The sequence below is a fragment of the Balaenoptera physalus genome, assembly GCF_965194825.1.
Source record: "Balaenoptera physalus genome assembly, chromosome: 5".
Lineage (NCBI taxonomy): Eukaryota > Metazoa > Chordata > Mammalia > Artiodactyla > Balaenopteridae > Balaenoptera > Balaenoptera physalus.
This window is the reverse complement of record NC_138884.1, coordinates 24191945-24212463: the sequence shown is the minus strand read 5'-3', so window position 1 is coordinate 24212463 and position 20519 is coordinate 24191945.

Genomic DNA, 20519 nt, shown 5'->3' with positions numbered 1-20519 from the left:
CCTAGAAATGGAAATACTTTTAAGTGATAAATTCCAATATCACGTTCCGTGACAAAATTGACCATATTTTGTCTCTCACCCCTCCCACTCCTCCTTCTCTCTGACTCCACTGGGTCTTCTAGTCCCTACAGTCTTGCCTTTTGTCCCAGTCTCTCCATCCCCTGTGAAGTCGCTTTTCTTCCTAATCAGTCTACATTCCATGACACATCACAGCAGCGTTTATTAGAGAGGAGATCAATTATTTTAGAGGGTGGAGGTGTTAGGGCAATGAAACCATCTGTTTCCTTGTCGTTGTTAGTGAACTTTGTTGAAAGAAATCGTATAATCAGGTAGACTGTGGTCACAACAGACTTTCCTCAGTTGGGAAATCCTTTTGTGGGTCTCTGATTGTCTACTTTTATAATTCCCCACAATAATGATTACAAATCTTCAGCATTTCTTTTAGACCATCTTAACTCCTGCATTCTTTCACTAGTCAATAGTTAACCTTGTCTCCTTCACAAAGAAGGATTAAACAATGGATATCTTTAATTCATTCAACAAATGGTTATTAAGAAGCTACTATTTGCTGGGCACTGTTTTAGCCACTCAGATATGTCACTAAATAAATCAGGCAAAGTCCTGACTCTCATCTTTAACTTTCCTTTGTTTATCCAAACAAATTCAGAAAATATCCAACAAATATTTTGAAGTATCTATTTCATGCCAGGATTTTTTCTTGGTGAAAAGAATACAACAGTGAAGAGAATAAGTAAAATAGTCTTTCTTCATAAAGTTTTCATTTAAGTAAGGGGATGGAGAGAAAGAGATGGCAAAAAATAAATAAATTTTAAAATGTATGCACATAAATGTCAGATGAGACAGGTAAGGGGGGTAGGAACTGGTAAGACATAGAATGTAAAGTTAATACAATTATTCATTAAGTTCAATAACTTTCAAAATTCACATGCAGTTTGTAAAGAATGAAAATGGGAGAGCCAAACTTCAGATTCTGTACCCATAAGGAGAGTTGACCTAACCTAATACACAGCTGAAAAATGGGAAGGTTGACTGACCCATCTCTCTTCCCTTGTTTGTCCTTTCTATAAAGCCAACGTTGAATAACAACAGTAATGTTCAAAGGTTCTAGACCATCAGTTGTCAGGTTAACAAATATTCCAAAAGTTTTAGATTTGTGTAAATTCTGTGATCCCTAAAGTTAGCATTGGTCTCATGCACATTACTAAAGCCTCCCCCACCTGGCCATCTGAACCTCCTTCTCCAGCTTTCTAGGCTACCAAGCAAGAGAACACAACCATCTGCCTTCAGCAAGTACACTCAGTTGCCTTACAGACAGATTTCCATGAATTTCAAACAAAAAAAAGAAAGAAATGGAAAGCAATGGACTTAATATGTTTTTCCCAACACCTACTCATCAGTTTCTTCACTAAATGTCCTGAGCATATGTTTATTAGTTGCTGTGTTTCATTGCACTATTATTCCAACTAAAAATAAAATTTTTCTTTAATTGTACACGTCTAAGTTTAAAAAACTGTTATTTCTAGCAGAGTTTTCTATACCTAAAATTATATAGTAGAATTATGTTGATCTTTGGCCTCCTGGAATCCATTCAGCCTTCCCTAACAGCGCCACAGTTTCCCTCTGGGGAACCACTTCCTCCCAACCCTCAGCATATGGCTTATAGTGGAGTTAACTCAAATTCCAGCCTCAGCGGGGACCTGTGGTGCAGATCTGGGCAAATAGAAGCCCAGTAATGGTTTTGGGAAAGTTGTGTGATCCAGGCAGCTCTAGTAAGATCTGTGAGACTTTTACTTTGGCTGCCGAGAGAGAGAATGAACTACTTCATCCAACCAAGTGTTGATAAGATTGAGGTGCAACTAAAGATCTCCTAAACTGCTGAGTGGAATGCAAAATGGTACAACCACTTTAGACGACTGTCCATTTTTAAGACAGTCAAACATAAACATATCATAAAACCCAGACATTCCACTCCTAATAATTTACCAAAAAGAAATGAAAATGTATATCTTAACAAGGGCCTCAAAACTAAAAATAATCTAAATGTCTATCAATATGTGAATGGATATCCAAAATATGATACATGCATTTAATGGAAAACTACTTGGCAATGAAAAGAACTGACTTACTGATAAATGTAGCACACTGAATGTTCAGTGAATAAAAACCAGACAAAAAAGCACACATAGTATATGACTCAATTTATTTAAAATTCTAGAAAATACAGATTAATCTACAGTGACAAAAACCATATCAGTTGTTGTCTACATCTGGGTTTGATGGGAGACATCCATGGCAGAGGGGCAAGTAGAATATTTTGGGGGTTATGAGAATATTTTTTTAATTGATAGTGGTGGGAAGTCACATCATATGCAACTGCTAGCATTTATTGGATTGTGCACTTTGAATATTTGCAAGTGAGTTTTATGTCAATCAAGTTGGTTTTTTTTTTTTTAATTTTATTTATTTATTTTCAACTGCATTGGGTCTTCGTTGCTGTGCGCGGGCTTTCTCTAGTTGTGGTGAGTGGGGGCTACTCTTCGTTGCAGTGCGCAGGCTTCTCATTGCAGTGGCTTCTCTTGTTGCCGAGCAAGGGCTCCAGGCACGTGGGCTTCAGTAGTTGCGGCTCGCAGGCTCAGTGGTTGTGGCGATGGGCCTAGTTGCTCCGCAGCATGTGGGATCTTCCCGGACCAGCACTCGAACCTGTGTCCCCTACATTGGCAGGCGGATTCTTAACCAAGGGTAAGATGTGACAGGGTGAGAGAGTGGCATGGACATATATACACTACTAAATGTAAAATAGCTAGCTAGTGGGAAGCAGTCGCATAGCACAGGGAGATCAGCTCGGTGCTTTGTGACCACTTAGAGGGGTGAGATAGGGAGGGTGGGAGGGAGGGAGACACAAGAGGGAAAAGATATGGGAACATATGTATATGTATAACTGATTCACTTTATTATAAAGCAGAAACTAACACACCATTGTAAAGCAATTATACTCCAATAAAGATGTTAAAAAAAATTTGTTCAATAAATCATTTTAGTTATGTGAATACTAATTTTAAATATGACAACTTTTTTACATTTAAATACTATAGCTTTAATATTATAATAATATTTATTTTACATTGACATTCATTTGTCCAGGTTTTTGGAGTAAGTCTTCTGTGCTAATTAGATTTTTCTGTTTTCTGTAGTCCGAAATGGAAGAATTTAAAGAATTTGCATATGGAGTCACAGGCACTATATTTTTATAATCTTAGTTAACATTTCATTATTCCTACTCACTATTAATAAAGAAGGAAAACAAGCCAGTGAAATTTACACAGTGATCTCCACCATGAATTAAAGCTGACAGTCAGAAGAGGGAATAAATGTGGAGTGAATCCTGAAATACACTTGGGATATCACCTTCCTACACTGCCCATTAAAGGTGACATAGGCCCAGAAGAATGAGCTCCTCCTGATCAGAGGAAAAAGGAGACAAGATTAGTGTCTGGGTAGATAGTGATTGAATTTTTCAGTCTTCTGGAAAATTAAAGCCTGACCCAAACATACACTTCTGTTTTGTTTCCTTTGAGACAGCCAAGAGTATGAGATAATAATTCCAAGCATTTCAAATACCAAGAGATGCCAAGACTGATGCACTGTTTCCTATTTCATGAGCTCAGGACAGGATGCTCAGCTCATAAACACATTTAGGGAGCTTCATGGGACACAAAATCACTTACACAGCACTATGAGTCTCCATGTTTAATTCCCCTCCAAATTAATTTCTGTGACTTCTCAGGGAGTCTTTTCAATTCCCTGCACAGGTCATGAAATTTTGATTAAACATTTAATGAGATTCTTTACATAGATCTGTCTTATTTCCCAAGCTTCTTCATTCTACCATGTCTATTCAATTCAGTGGCCCATCTCTAAAATAAACTATTAAAAAGAAACTCATTATCCCTTCATAGTTTTAGAGCATACCATTTTGCAGTCTTGGCCTCCATAGTTATAAGTTTTTAAAAAATACGTTTTTATCTAACACTCGTTGGGAGCCTACTATGTGCTATTCACTGTGCTGGAGGGTAAAAAAGACAGAGATGAGTAAAAATGGTGATTTTTTTTCTCTCAAATAATTCACAATATATTTGGAGATGTCAAGAAAGGTATTTGCAGTATGAAGGTGAGATGAACACAAATTGCTATGAAATATCTGGTGCACTGGTACTTTCTGGCACATCATTTTTTTTTTCAGTATGGTGTAGATATAAATTGACTCAGAAATTAATCTAGATTTATCTGTTCAATGCAAACAATAAAATTAGTCACTGCATCTTGACTCTTCTACCAATAAACATGCAGCATATCACATATACAAATATTAAAAAAAAACTTTTATTTTATATTAAAATATATTATGGTGATAGTTATTAATGTGTGTCTGGTGTCCAATATTTTACTACAGATTTTGATGTTAAAATAAGGTAAAATAATGATGGAAGAAGAAATTAAAGCATTGTTGATGTAAGAATAGTAAGAACAGAGAACAGAGAATAGTGAGGAGGAAGCTACAACTCTGCCTGAGGCTAAGGAATTAGGCAAGGCTTGACGAGGGAATCACATGTATATTGAGATTCAAAGAATAGACATATAGATAGACACATAGCTAGCTCGTTAGCTAGATGATTAGATAGATGGATAGATAGATAGATAGATAAAGAGTTCGTGGTCAGGAAGAGATGGGAGAGAGAACACCCTAGTCAGTAAGAAAAGTAAATGCATGATTAAATTTGTTATTAAATATCTTACCATAAAAAAATTCAGATCCAGATGATTTAATTGGTATTTCGTACCACACATTTAATGAAGAAATAAAAGCAATGTTATCCAAACTCTTTTGGAAAATATAGAAGGGAGCATATCCAAACTTGTTTAATGAGGCATGCTTAGCTCTATTACCAAAACTTGACAAATACACTAGAAAAACTAGAGTCCATTATACCTCCATGAACATAGTGACAAAAATCCTTAACAGTAACAAAAATAATTCAGCAATATACAAAATAAATAATTCACTATTGAGGGATGCAAGTCAAAAGCAGTCAATGTAATTCACCATATTAAAGAGAATAAAGGGAAAAATACCTTAAAAAATGCAGAAAAAGCATTGGGCGCAATTTAAAACATATTCATCAAAGTTGGAATCAAAGAGAATCTCCTCAATCTGATATAGAGCATCTACAAAAAATACCTGTAACACAATCATATTTAATATAAAAAAAAGAACGTTTTCCCATGAAGATTGAAAAAAAGAGAAAAATGTCTGCTGTCATCGTTTCATTCAACTTTGTATCGGAGGTCCTAATCAATGCAATAAAGTAAGATAAAGAAATAATAGCCATAACGTTTAAAAGAAAGAGTTAAAACTCTCTTTAACAGGTACCAAAATTGTTTACATACAAAATGTTTTAAACTTTCTAAAAATAAGCTTATAGAACTCAGAAATAATTTTAACAAAGTCACAGGATATAAAGTCAATATACAAAATCAACTGTATTTTTTAAAGCTAGAGGCAATAAATTGGAAAGGAAATTTTAAAAACCCATTTACAGTAACGTAAAAAATGTAAAATACTTAGGATTAAATTTAATGAACGATGATAAACCACTGCACATTGAAAACTATCAAAAGTTTATGAGGAAAAGTGGAGAGATGAACCGTGGTCAGGAGTTGAAAAACGGTTGTTAAGATAGTAATTCTCTCCATTGATCTGCGGATGCAACTCAATCCCAGTCAACATCCCAATAGACTCTTTTGTAGAAATTTAACAACTGATTTTAAATTTATGAAAACACAAAAGATCTGGGGTAACCAAAATAATTTTTAATAAGAACCAAATCTGGCTTCAAGACTTTATATCAGGCCACTCTAACCATGCTAGCATGAAAACAAAGTGACCAGTGGAACAGAGTTATTTGTTTTTTAAAAAAGGTGCCCAGGTAATTCAATTGGGGTAGAAAAAATCTTTTTAGCAAATTTTGCTGAAACAGCTAGCTAATATATAGAAACACAAACTCAAACACTTGTCTCACGCCACACACATACATGCAGATGCAATTCAGATGGATCATAGACTTAAATGTAAAAGTTAAAACTACTAAGCTTCTTGAAAACAGTAAAACTTCATGAACCTGGAGTACGCACAGTTTCTTTCAAGATGACAAAGAAAGCACTACTAGTAAACGAAAAAAAATAAATTGTACTACATTAAAATTAAAACCTTCTGCTTCACCGAACAGCATTAAGAGAAAGAAAAGGGAAGTCATAGATGGGGAAAAGATATTTTTAGTACATATATCTGATAAAGTCTTGTATCCTGAATATATAAAAACTTCTATAAACCAACTTGTAGAACAAGTAATTCAATTAAAAAATGAGCAAAATACTCTGTTCCAGCTTTCTATTGCTGAGTAATGAGCCACCCCAAGATTAATGACTTGAAACAAAAACTATCATTTATTTTGCTCACAAATCTGCAATTTGAGCAAGACTCAGGAGGGATAGCATGTAACTGCTTTATACGGTGAGAGCTCAAACGGCATGAAGACTGAGGGTAACTCAGTGCCTGGCGGTTGGAATGAATCATCTGAAGGCTTACTTATTTGCATATGTGGAAGTTGGTTTTGGATGAAGATTGGTACCTCATCAGGGACTGTTGTGCATAACACACTGCACATGTCCTGCCCATGTGGCTGCTTGGCTTCCTCGTAGTGGAGCAGTTGGGTTCCAAGAGTAAGCTTCGCAAGAGAATGTGGAAGCGTCAGGTTATAAGGTCTACTCAGAAACTGGCACTGTTGAGTAAGTGACATCTGTTGCCTCTTATCAGGAGTAGAAGTCTGAACACTTCTGCCCATCGCATCTTGGTATTGAAGTTGCCAAGGAAAATACGAGACAGTCAAGCACGTGTATAGAGAAGAGACAGAGCTTGCTTCAGTAGCGGGTGTCTGTCTCCCATAGCCTGTGGGTTCCTCCTTGCATCCTATGCAGGGCAGTTAGCCTGCACACATCCTTCTTGTGCTGCAGCAGAAGGATCCCATACCCTTCTTACAGGTGACAGATATTGCAATGGGGTTGGTCAGGTGCTGTGTGACATGTTTAAGCAGAACAAAGGAGTACACATTGAGTCTCAAACAGGGAAAGATATTGTCACACAAGTTGAAAAGTCCAACACTGGCTATGAGGAAGAAAGTGTTTGGTGAGGAAGTGTTTTGGTCGCAAGGCCCATTCCTATGTGACTAAGTAGGGGTTGGAAGACTGCAGGCACAAGACTCTTTCCCAAATGACACAATGCTTCTTCTGCCATATGAGTCAAACTGTCACAGAGCCTAGATCAATGAAAGGAGCTATAGAACCTAATGAAAGAAGTGTCAGTGAAGTTTGGGACCATGTTTTTTTTTTTTTTTTAAAGGAATTACTGCTTTTTTTTTTTTTTTTAATTTTTATTTATTTATTTATTTATGGCTGTGTTGGGTCTTCGTTTCTGTGCGAGGGCTTTCTCTAGTTGTGGCAAGCGGGGGCCACTCTTCATCGCGGTGCGCGGGCCTCTCACTATCGTGGCCTCTCTTGTTGCGGAGCACAGGCTCCAGACGCGCAGGCTCAGCAACTGTGGCTCACGGGCCTAGTTGCTCCGCGGCATGTGGAATCTTCCCAGGCCAGGGCTTGAACCCGTGTCCCCTGCATTGGCAGGCAGATTCTCAACCACTGCGCCACCAGGGGAGCCCGGGGACCATGTTTTAAAACTGCCACAGTCTACCTTCTAGCCACAAATTACTAGTATTCCTTTCACAACTGAAATACACTCGCCCCCTTCAAAAAACCCTTAAGTGTATATCTCATCCATTACTTCAGCAGGCTCAATTTTAAGGTCCAGGACTTTGTCATCTAAATGAGATATTGGTGAAGACAAGGTGAATTTGTTTTAACTTCTAAATGTGGTTCGTTTCAATATGAAGATCTGTGAACTAAAGAAACAAGTTATCCATCCTGTCTCCCCATTCCCCCCCATCCAACATATACTGGTGGAAGCTTCAGGTTATTAAGGTCTACTCAGAAACTGGCGCTGTTGAGTAAGTGGCATCTTACTCAACAGTAAGAGGCAAAGAGTAACCGAAAAACTGCTACAGACACATTCAAAAGGAGGGAAAATTGGAGACACATATCAGTTACCAGTCAGTAGCAAGTTAGAGATCCAGCTGGGCATACGTTGTCAACATTCTTGATTAGGGTCAAATACTGCTCCCTGAAAATGATTTTCTGAACTCATGGCTTCATACTTTTTTTTCTACTTAAAAGATTTTATGAAGCATCACCTTAGATCTTCCTGAGCTCTTAACAATGGATCTTAAGGTATCCTCCTAGATTGAATCTTTTTCTCTGAAATGTTTTCTTACTTTGAGAATTTTCTGCCATCTGGAAAGGCTGGGAATGAGGAACAGTTTTATTTTCAAATCCAGAAAGTACGGGCTTCTTTATATTTAACCAGTCATTCTTAAACTCATCTCTCTCCTCTTGCATTTTGTCACAAACAAGAATACATAAGGTGGACCTTTCAATATTCTACCTGGATATCTCTTTAACTGTATGAGGGCAGACTATGTCCTGTGAGATGATGTCTATTCCTGTAAACAAAGTTTTACTACAATACAGACATGCACATTCATTTATGTATTTTCTATGCTTGTTTTCACACAACAATGGCATAGTTCAGTAGTTTTGACAGAGATCGTACAGCCAGATAGCCTGAAATATTTACTTTCTGGGCCTTTAAGAAAAAGTTTGCTGACCCCTGATAAACTTATCATGGAGTTCATTTGATAAATTTGGCAAATTTCCTATTTTCCATGTAACCTCAGTTGCCAGTATTGCCACATATTTCACCAATAAATTACGAGGGCCCCCTTTCCTCCTGCTTCCAGGAATTTCTTCACATAACTTTAAACCTTCACTGCCAGCCTTCTCTTAGGCTTCTGCTTGATGTCTTTAGGATTTTACTAATATCCTTTGGTTTTCTCTCACCATTTAATCACAAAGCCATTGTCACATGTTTTAGTTTTTGTTATAAAGCAACCAAAGTATATTCTAACGTTGCATAGCAAACCATTCTATAGCTAAGTCTCAAAACAAAAACAATCATTTGTTTTGCTCATCAATCTGCAATCTGAGTAAATCTCAGTGGAGACAGTTTGACTCTGTTCCACTTGGTATCAGCTAAGGCAATTCAAATGGGGCTAGAGGACCCACTTGCAATATGGTGCACTCACATGATGCAAGTTGGTGCTGGCTGTCTCTTCTTATCCACGGGGACCTCTCCACAAGGCGGCATGGGTTTTCAAACTGCATGATGGCTGGGTTTCAAGAGAGAGCATCCCCAGAAAACCAGGTAAGGTATATAGCCTCTTATCATCTAGCCTCTGAAGTTGAATAGCAACACTCACACCATACTCTATCAGCCAAGACAGGCACTGTCTCACTTGTCTTTAAGATGAAGTGACATACACCCCTAGTGGCAGGAATGTCAAGAAAGCATTGTATGAGAAACATTTGTTATGGGAGCTATTATTGTGGCTATTTTTATTATCATTATTTTGGAAAATGTATCTGAAACAGATTTCAACAGATCCTTCACAAAAGAAGATAGATGAGGGGTAAGCACACACAAAAAGAAGTGCTCAACGTCACTTGTCAACAGGGAAATGCATATAAAACCCCAACAAGGCACCATTTCACAGCTACAACCATTTCATGTGACTAAAATTAAAAAGACTGGTAACACCACACTAAACACTGGCAAAGATGCGGAGCGATTGGAACTTTCATATATTGCTGGTGAGGACATAATATGGTACAACCACTTTGGAAAACTGGTAGTTTCTTAGAAAGTTAATAGCAATTCCACACCTACATATTCACTCAATAGAAAGAAAACATTGTCCACAAAAGCCTTGTATAAGCATTTTTATAGCTGCTTTATTTATAAAAGCCAGAATGCAAGATACAACCCAACTGTCCATCAGTAGGAGAATGGACGAGTGAGTGTGGTATGTTTGTACAAGGATGAATAAATAAAAACTAGTTAATTATTGATATGTGCAACAAAGTGAGGTGACTCTCAAAAGCATTATGTTGGGGCAAAGGGTCTAGATACAAAAAAGTACATAATAATACTTAATATATTCTATGTAATTAAGAACAAGTAAAACTATCTATGGTGATAGAAATTAGAGCAGTAGTTGCCTTTGGGGATGAAAATTAATTTGGGATGATGAATATGATATATATCCTGGTCAGAGTGGTAATTGCCTGGGTGTATATATTTGTCAAAAGTTATCATGGATTTTTTTGCATGTAAATACCTCATTAAAATAGTTTGAAAACTCATTGAGTTGTACACATGATTTGTGCATTTTTTCTTTTATGTTATATTATAGTAAAAAAAATTTGAAGAAAAATTGAGATAAATCTGTGCGAGTTTTTAGGAAAAATGTGTGTAAGGTATCTGCCCTGCCTGTGACCCTGATCACCTCTGCCCCCTCTTTAAGAGCTATATGGATGCCCCTGAGTTATTCTTGGCAGTTTTATATAATTTGAATTTGCTTTTGAATTCCCAGTCTCTGTGTGATTCCGAACTCTGAACTCTCACATTTTCAACATCAGCTACATCCCTTGACATTGAAATCCCAGCTCTCACTGGTGTAGCACTTTTCATACATTACTGTGCCCAGGAATCTTGTCAAACTGCAGATTCTGACTCAGGAGGTCTGGAGTGGGATTTGAGAGTCTGTACTTCTAACAAGCTCCCAGGTGATGTTGCAGCTGCTGGTTCGGAGGCTGCCCTTAGAGCGACAAAGCTCTAGTGCTGGCTGGTGTGGCTTTCCTCTCTGACTCTCCCTGCCCTGAGTGGTCTCAGGCAGGAATCTTCCCCAGTTTCTGGCACCATAAATGCAAATTATGACACTATCCACCAGACCACTTCCTATGCCAGGCTAGCCCCAGGTCCAATACAAGGGAATTATTTAACCACTATCCACATGGAAAGTATGTTAAGTATCTCATTTATCTGGGGATAAATGTTTCCACTTCTGTTAATTTTCCAAATAACTGAAATTTACTCTAATCTACATTAACATTATTTTTGTGCATCTAACTCTTTGTAAGACTCATTACACTTCCCCGAAGTCATATTTGAAGAATACTAAAAATGATTGAATCTTTCATTAGTAACTCAGGGACATTACTAGTCTGAAATGCAGTGATACCGTCTGGAGCTATTGAGATCTGTTTATCCCTACTTAAAGAGGTTCTAGACTGCCATTCTTTCTGGGCTTTTGTGCACTTTTGGAAATAGTTTTTGTTTTCCTTATTCCCCAACAGACTCTCAGCTGTTAGTTCTTATTATTAGACTTCAGCTTGCCTGGCTCTAGCAGGCATCTTTCTCTCTTCTAATTGTTGTTTTGATTCAATTATAAAAATTAAAATAAATGATCAAGCAATGGCATTGTTCATTTGTTTACAATAAAATTTTAAAAATCTCTTAATGAGGCCATAGAATTTCCTCCTGTTGGAAGATGCTGGAGCTTTAGTGTCTAACTTTCACCAATTTGGTAACTTAGAAGCTAATTTTGCCTTCTTTTTATTATGGACTATGTTCTACAACAATGTTTGTTTGTATTTGGTTTACAGACAATGTACAATAGTATCAGCTGTGGCACTGACATAAAATTAAGACTCTAGGGCCCAGCGTTAGAGGTGCTCACACATTAGATCCTGAGTTGGACCCAGGAGTCTGCGTTGAGCAAACACTTTGGAGGCTTCCTGTGTAAAGCAAATTTGAAACCCACCGTTCCTGTGCAAGTGTCACTACTCATCTGAGGATCATTGTGCCTTCTTTAAATTCTCTTTACAGTATCTCTTTTATCTCCCATCTTCTCAATTATAGCTGAGACACTCTTCATGCTGCATTAGAAGACTCGTTTGTCACAATGAGGAAGCTTCTTATCACTTAATGACTCAATCCTTTTCATTTCTTGGGGGTAGAAAATCAGAAGGGAATGTACTAACTTACCTATCAGTCCTCCACACCTGATCTGTGACCCTTCAAACTTAAACGCTGACTGGGTAGAGCATCTAAGCTGCAAATTCACAGATCTGCCAACAAATACACGTTTTTTCTAGATGAAAAAAAACGGATGTAGAACTTAAGGTTTAAACTGAAGCTCATCTTGTGGATGTGGAAACAATTTCCTCTATTTGAAATATGTATCATGTATCCAACAATTAATAACTCTTGTCTGAATTTTAAGAAGTCCTCTAAAAGTGGCTCATCTTTCATTCTTTTCTGTCTAAAGTTGCATGAGACATTAAAGGAAATCCAAGATTTTGTCTAAGGTAGAAAACCAGAGAGAAAAGACATCTCTGAGACCAATTCTGGTGGAAGAAAAGCCCTCTCCTTCTCTGTCTCCCTGTGCCTGTCCCCCAGCAATTGACAGCTGTAGAAGGAAATCACATACTCATGGTCACCACCCTCAACTTTGTTCCTGTATTACCTTAGCACGTTTTAATAAGCACCTGACTCTCCACTCTCTATAACAATTCATTTATTCCACAAATATTTATTGAGCATCTATGAGGCAGGAACTGTGCTAGTTGCTAGGGATACAGGAGCAAAGAAGGAGATAAAAAGCTCTGCTTTCCTTGCATTTACATCCTAGTGGGAAAGGTAGACAACAAACAAGACAAAACATTAAGTGTATAATATGATAGGTAATTATAAGTGCTAAGGAGAAAATAATAAAGAAGGGATGGAGATAAGAAATGTTGGTAGGACAGTTGACATCTTAGTGTGGCCAGGAAAGTCTTCTCTGAGAGGCAAGTTTGGGGTAAGTCCTGAAAGATGTGAAGAAACTAGCCACTTGGACATCTGGAGAAAGAGAATCCCAGGCTGAGGAAGTAGTGAGTGCAAAGGTCTTGCACTGAGATCATGGCTGGTGTTTTCATGGAAGGCTGAAGCTGAGTGAACAAGGGAGAGAGGAGTAGGAGAAGATCTCAGATAGGAGACTAGGAGGGACAGAAGCGAATGACATGATGCACAACAGGTCTTAATTCTTGCCCGGTTCTTCATCTGAACCAGAGAAGTCATTGGTGGGCTTGAGCAGAATGATATGATCTGAATTGAGTTTTAACAGGATCATGCTGCTACATTGAGAACAGATTGGAGAGAGATGAAGATAGAAGCAGTATGAACGGACTAGAGGCTATTGCAATAACTTAGGCTAGAGAGGAAATGATTTCTACTTTTCTGTACTGTTATCAAATTCCCAACGTACCCTTTTCCTGCTCACTCCTAGTTGATGTGCCATCCACTGGGAAATGTGGACCAATCTCATGAGAAGTCCCTCACCTTCCCACCACGAACTTCTTCATATCTGCAACTGTGGCGAACCTCTCTTCATTTCTTCTAACCACAGTGGAGGAAATTATCTTCTTCTAATAAAAGGTAAGTAGTAAAATACACCGAGTGAATACCAGCTCTGGAAATAGATGCTTGAAATATAATTTTGTCTCCTCCACTTAAACTCTCTGTGACTTGGGAAAACTCCCCTGTAGCTCTGTGCCTCCATTTCTTCATCTGCAATATGAGGACAATGGTGAAAATTACTTCAACACATTGTGTGAGAACTAGAAAAATAATAATAGTATATTCCTATCATTGAGAAGGGAGCCTGGCACATAATTAGAGCTCAGTAAAACTTGGTTTCACTTTCCATGCATGCTCTGGGGCCCCTCTTGCCTCCTTGAAAACGACAACCCAGTGATGAGTCTCCCTTTCTCCTGCATTGTCAACATTTTCTTCCCGACAAGATCCTTTTCTTCAGTGATTAAATATGCTCAGGTCTCCCCTATCTTTGAAAAAAAAAGGCTCCCTGGACTCTTTTATTAGCTCAGGTTTACTATTAACTAGGAAGCCTGTTACAAAAATTGAAGCACGAATGCTATATTTGAAAGGAAACGTGAGGCAGGGAAGGCATAAAGCAACATAAAATGAGGTGTTATCAAACAGCTACCCCGTCATTATTAGCTCTCAAGTATGCAGAAGGTTATTCAACAGATAGGACTGCTTGACTCTTGCACTTTCTCTGGAAAGGCTGCAAGAAGAAAATGTGTCCCTAGTAGTACCGGCAGGAAGAAAGGTGAGGGAATCGATTTGCCTAACTCTTGTGTAGCTCTTGTTTTCCAGAGGGCAATGCATGGCCTTTGAGGAGTGAATTTCTCTGCCCTTTGGAGTTAGTGGTCTGAGTCTCTGGGATGCCAGAATCCACACTGGAATATGTTAGTCTGGCTGTGGTTGTGATTCGTCCAAGTTCGGAAGTGGCAGGAGAAGCCAGAAGATCCTGTGGTGCAGCTGGTCAGCTTGGCCGCCTAAAGCAGCCGAGAGAGAGCCTGGTGCTCTTGGGGGCAAGTGACTGGTGAGGCCCCGACAAGGAACCTGTGTTGGTCAGAGCTGTTTAGCTGCCACTGAGGCTGAGCATCTGAGAGGCGGGTGGTGCCAAAGGAATATGAGTCACAGAGTACGTATGGCTGATGCAGCCTCAGAGCAGCTCACATTTACTCCTGTTTCTTCAACTCTTTACAAATTTCTTGCAATAACAGTCTATACGCTCTGCCTCTTCTTTACATCCTATTAGCTCTGAAGTTGCTTTTCACACTAACCCTAACCGTGTATTCAAATGGCTCCCAGTATAGTCATCAATGACCTCTATGAGCCTAAATCCAAATAACATTTTTCAATCCTTATCTTATTTGACTTGTCAGCATCATTTGCTGAAAATTGATAATCTTCTTCTCTAGTCATTCTCTGCCCTTGGCTTCCAAGACAAGGACTTCTTCTAGATTTCCTCCTATCTTTCGGCTTGCTGCTTTCCTTCTCCTCTACCGCGATTCCTTTAGGTGGTAGAGTTCCTCAGGGTTGCATTCCAGATTGTCTTCTCTCCTTTCTCTACTTGCTCGCCCTTGGTATCGCATCCATTGCATGGCTTTAATTACCACATATAATCCAGAGCTGCCTCCTATGAAACTATACCTTTGACCCAATCTTCTCTTCTGAGGCCCAATCCAACTTCTGTTTATTTTTATTTGGTGTTTTTATAGACACCTCAGACTTAATCCTACTCAAAATTTAATGCTCAACGTGGGAATCATCCTTGACTCCTCTTTCTCTCTCTCTCTCTCTCTCTCTCTGTGTACATATAATCACCATGTCTTGCATATTTTACCTTCAAAATCTTTCTTGAATTCATCTAGTTCAGCCCATTTCTTTCCTAGGTCAAGCCGTCTTTTGCCTGTATGAAAACAATGACCTTATCTTTAGTTTCCTCTCATGGGCCACTCCAATCTATTTGCCACACTGCAGTATAAGTGATCTTTCAAAACTATTTCCTAGGCCCTACACCCACCTCCCAGTAGTAACTTCCCTCTCCTCTCTTCTCAGCTGAGCAGAAAAATCTCTAATATGTACTTGCAATCTACATTTACTGTTTCCCATCTCCTAATCATAATTGGCCCACTCCAAAAAAGTTTCCACCTCCCAGTAATTCCCTCTCTTCTCCAATTCTTCCCAGTTAAACTAAAAAAAATAATTGCTCATATAATTGCAGTCTACATTTTCTCAGGATAGTTCCCAATCTTCTAATCATGCATTAAACTGTTCCAAGATGGCTTCCATCCACATTGCCTGCTGAGATGTTGCTAAATCCACAGGGGCATTTTAAAGTCCTCATCTTACTTAACCTCGTAGCAGCATTCCAGTGTGTGGGTCTCTCCACTTTTCTTGAGATACTCTTCTTTTTTCTCTGTCAAGAGGTTTTAATTTTATATTTTAGAAGTTCCTTTTGTCTTCGTAGACTCCTCATCTTTCATCCGACAATCACATGTTAGAATTACCGTAGACCCTTTCTTCCTTTTCAGTTTTATCCATTGCATTTATTTTAAATGACAGTGTATGTATAACATACACTAAATTCACATCTCTAGCTCATGCTTTTTCTGTTATCTTCAGATAGATATATGCATGTGGCTACTTATATCTCATCTTGAATATCTCAAGAGAACCTAAAACTCAACATCTTCAAAACCAAACTTATGAGCTCACTCCTGAAACCTTGTGTATTTTTATTGTTCTTTGTCACTGTGAATGGCACCACTAGTCTTTGAATTTTGCAAGTCAGACTCTTAGCAACATTTTACTGTCCTCAATTGTTAAGTCAGTCCTGCATCAGGTCAGCTCAATATAACCTTCTGCATATCTCCTTAAATAATATTTTCTTTCGCAAGGCATCAGCAACTCACTCCCCTGCCTAGAGTAATTCCCTGAAAACTTTTGACCCTTATGATAAGTTCAATATCCTTATCACGGCAGGCTTTTGCATGACCTGGCTCCTGCAGATCTTTCTGATCTCATATTATATTACCCCCCTCTTGCTCATTTCTCTCTAACCACAATGACCTCTTTCCCTCTGCCTTGAATGCAATAAGGTTTTTCAGTTTCTGGGCTTTCACAATTTCCCAGTGAGGTCTCTCTTTGCATATCTAAGACTCACTCATCTTCTAGGTCTTGAGTTAATGTCTAGTCCTCAGAGAATTCTAAATTACTAGAATAGAGTTCCTTTGTTATATATTTTCACTGCATAATTTACATTTCTTTTGTAACTCTCATTACAACTTTAATTAAATGATGATTTTAATAATTAAATATTTATAATTATGTTTTTATATTTTTAATTAAGTAAGTGCTATGGACTGAATCCCATACCCCCGCTCCAATTCATTTGTTGAAGTCTTAAGCCCCAGTGTGATGGTATTTGGAGATAGGGCCTTTGGGAAATAATTAGGTTTAGATAAGGTCATGAGGTTGGGCCCTCATGATGAGATTCATGCCCTTAGAAGAAGAGACACCAGAGAGCTGGCTCTTTCTCTCCCACCATGTGAGGACATAGTGAGAAGGAGGCCCTCTGCAAGCCAGGAAGAGGGTTCTCACCAGAAACGGAGTCAGCAGCATCTTGATTCAGTCTCAAGAACTTCCAGCCTCCACAAATGTGAGAAATAAATTTCTGTTGTTTAAGCCACCAGTCTGTGGTATTTTATTATGGCCGTTTGAGCAAACTAATACAATAAATCATTAAATATTATTAATTAAATAATTTAAAAATAAGATTTGCTTTCACATCTTAGATACCATGAGAGCAGGGACTATATCTGTCTTATTGTTTTATACCTGTTCCCTACACCAGTGATGAGCTCATAATAGGTACTCAATAGATATTTGCTGAACAAATGATGATTTAATCTTTATAAACTGTTGCATCTTATTTGCTTGATTCCAGTTATTCTGAGAATTCCAAACTTGTCCACAAGTCTTGAACTCTAACTAGTTTTTAAGCTCTTGGTTTATTTTGTGATGCTGAACCTTAATCCATTGCTATTTTAGACCTACCGTCTCTTGCTGGAGTTCTGGACAGAGGATAGGAGTATGACCAGAAAAGCACTGGACCAAGAGCAGGGAGGCTGGTTCAGAGGCTGACACTGACCTAGTTAGCGTCTGAGACTTTAGTATGAGTGTTATACCAAATGAGGACCTCTCAAGTTTATTAGCATAAACTCATCCAGCTAAATGTTTTTCCTTTACTTCAAAGACTTTGTACAAAAAAAAAAAAAAAAAAATCCAGTCATTAGTTTTGTAGATTTAGTTATATGATCTATTCATCTGATCACAAGGAGTATCTTCCTTCTGGATTTCCCAGAGAGAACAGAGCCTTTCTTCCGCATGAGTTTGAGCTGTGTTCCGAGTTAGCATCTGCAGCATAAGTAATCAAGGACAACTGCTCAGAAATATAAGAGGAGTTTAAAGATTTGCTCTCAGGAACCCAGAGCAGGTAAACATTGTTTAGAGACATAAAGGCTTGAGAAGAGTGATCCTTCCAAGTAGATTTGGAGTCAATAGAGGGGAAGTATTATTTGGTCTTTTGGGGAGACAAGAAAACAAAGTTACTGTAGAATTCTCTCACTGAGGCTTAGTGATTATCTATGCAAATTACAATGCTGAATGTAGAGAATGTCTGTTCTGTTCTCTAAAGTATGAAAAGCCAAGACAGCCTCTGTGTGTGTGTGTGTGTGTGTGTGTGTGTTTGTGTGTTAGAGAGAAAGAGAGAAAGAGAGAGAGAGAGAGAGAGAATGAAAATGAAAAACAAGAGAACTGGTACAGTTTCATGCTACCCTGTACAGATTTAGAGACATTTTTCCAGAACCACATTATTTTTTAGTTGAATATTTTAGACATTTTAACGTCCTCCATTTAGCTCCCCCAGGAAGGACAAGAAAAAGATTTTGTGGGGACTGAAGCTTATAAAAAGTGATAGTTATTTTATTTTATTTTATTTTTTAATAAATTTATTTATTTATTTCATTTATTTTTGGCTGTGTTGGGTGTTCGTTGCTGTGCGCAGGCTTTCTCTAGTTGTGGCGAGCGGGGGCTACTCTTCGTTGCAGTGTGCGGGCTTCTCATTGCAGTGGCTTCTCTCGTTGTGGAGCACGGGCTGTAGGCGCGTGGGCTTCCGTAGTTGCAGCACATGGGCTCAGTAGTTGTGGCTCACGGGCTCTAGAGCGCAGGCTCAGTAGTTGTGGTGCACGGGCTTAGTTGCTCCGTGGCATGTGGGATCTTCCCAGGCCAGGGCTTGAACCTGTGTCCCCTGCATTGGCAGGCGGATTCTCAACCACTGCGCCACCAGGGAAGCCCGTGATAGTTATTTTTAAGGAAAAGATATAAGGTATGAAGGCAATTATTCATTTAGAATGAGAGGAAAAAAGCACAACTGATAATATATTTTAAAAGCCAACAAATATCACAAAAGTCACAAAAAACACAGTTCTGTTAATACTTATTTTCGACATATTTTGGCTTTGTAATATTTGATCATTTCCTCATATGACAAAAATTTTGTAAAATCATTTTCTACAGGGAGAAGAGAAAGATAATCATTCTTTCTCTAGCTGGGTTGAACAAAATTTGTTCTAGGTTACTTATAGTTGAGATGCCTAAACCTGTGACTGCACACATATATACTTGCTACTTCTGCTACTAATCTGAGAAATACTGGCAACGTGATAAATTCTATTTCTCATAATTCTTATCAAAAAAGAAAAAAATTACATTGCATTTTTATGTGAATATGTGGCATTTATTGTTTTCCTGACAGAAGGGAACAAAAGGAACCACATGTTCAGCATGTAATTTGATGCATTTCATGATTAGAATTATTCACAAACTACCATTTGACTCCATACATTTCAAATATTATTTTGCTTCCACAGTCCACAAAATTCCAGTTCCAAGAACTATCAAATGCATTCATATCGTAATCAGACACATGCCTATCCATGTACAACAAAAGGCCTATCAGTGCAGTGACCAGTGAAGACATTCCTGAAAGGCAGTAGTACATTGAAGCAACTAGCAACTTAATAATACATAGAAGTGACTGTAAACCATAAAATATACATGCCACCAAATCCTAACTAAATTCCCAACTCAATTTCCCCTAAGCCATATCCTCATAATATCCATTCCAATGCTACCCAGCAGAAGAGGAAGGGAGACAAGGGAGAGAGAGACAATAATCCTAACTGATTTCAGCTGAAGCATCTTCCTTTTATAAAGTTTATAGCAAAAACATGTAACTACTGAATACTTTGCTAAGTCCCACCCAGATAACCTTGATATCAGTATATGCAAGTGAAAGTCTCTGAAGCATAAATTTCATTAGCTTTGTGATAAATCTGCTTTTGCCCCCAGATTTGTCTCTGGTGGAAGTTTCATTCATCAGTGTATGGTGTTTCATGCAGAATGAAGACTGTGGAAAGGACAGTAGGTGGAGAGGAAGTCTGGCCTCCTGCAGAGTAGAGGTTCCACATGGCCTCTTAAAGGGCCATTAGTCCTGAGCCTCATATTTTGTCTTCTACATCTTTGTCTCCTGGAACATCAAAGGAGAAAAATATGTTTAGTATAGCAGGGGCTTCCATTTTTCATTATTTTCATCATGAAGAAAATCAACCAAAGGAATAGGCACTGCTTTTCCAGTGATGCCCAGGCAGGACTCTCATAGAGGGAATATGTGGTCGGGCCACAATGGGTCAGTGTCTAGCGTTCAGTTTTGTAGACCCAGAAACTCAAATTTGTTGAATCTGGAGAATTAAACCTAGCTAGTTACACTCAAAGAAGCTGGTTGGAGAAAAACACAAATGCTAATTTAGTAATTTAATAGAGCATAATTACTGCTAAGGAGCTGAGACATTTGCCTTATGGGTCAATATGTTTTTTGGTTGTTTATGGTTTTGGTTTTTTCCCAAGAGAATTCTACTTGGGTTGCAAAGGTGTTATTAGAAGATTATTTGGGCAGCACAAATCA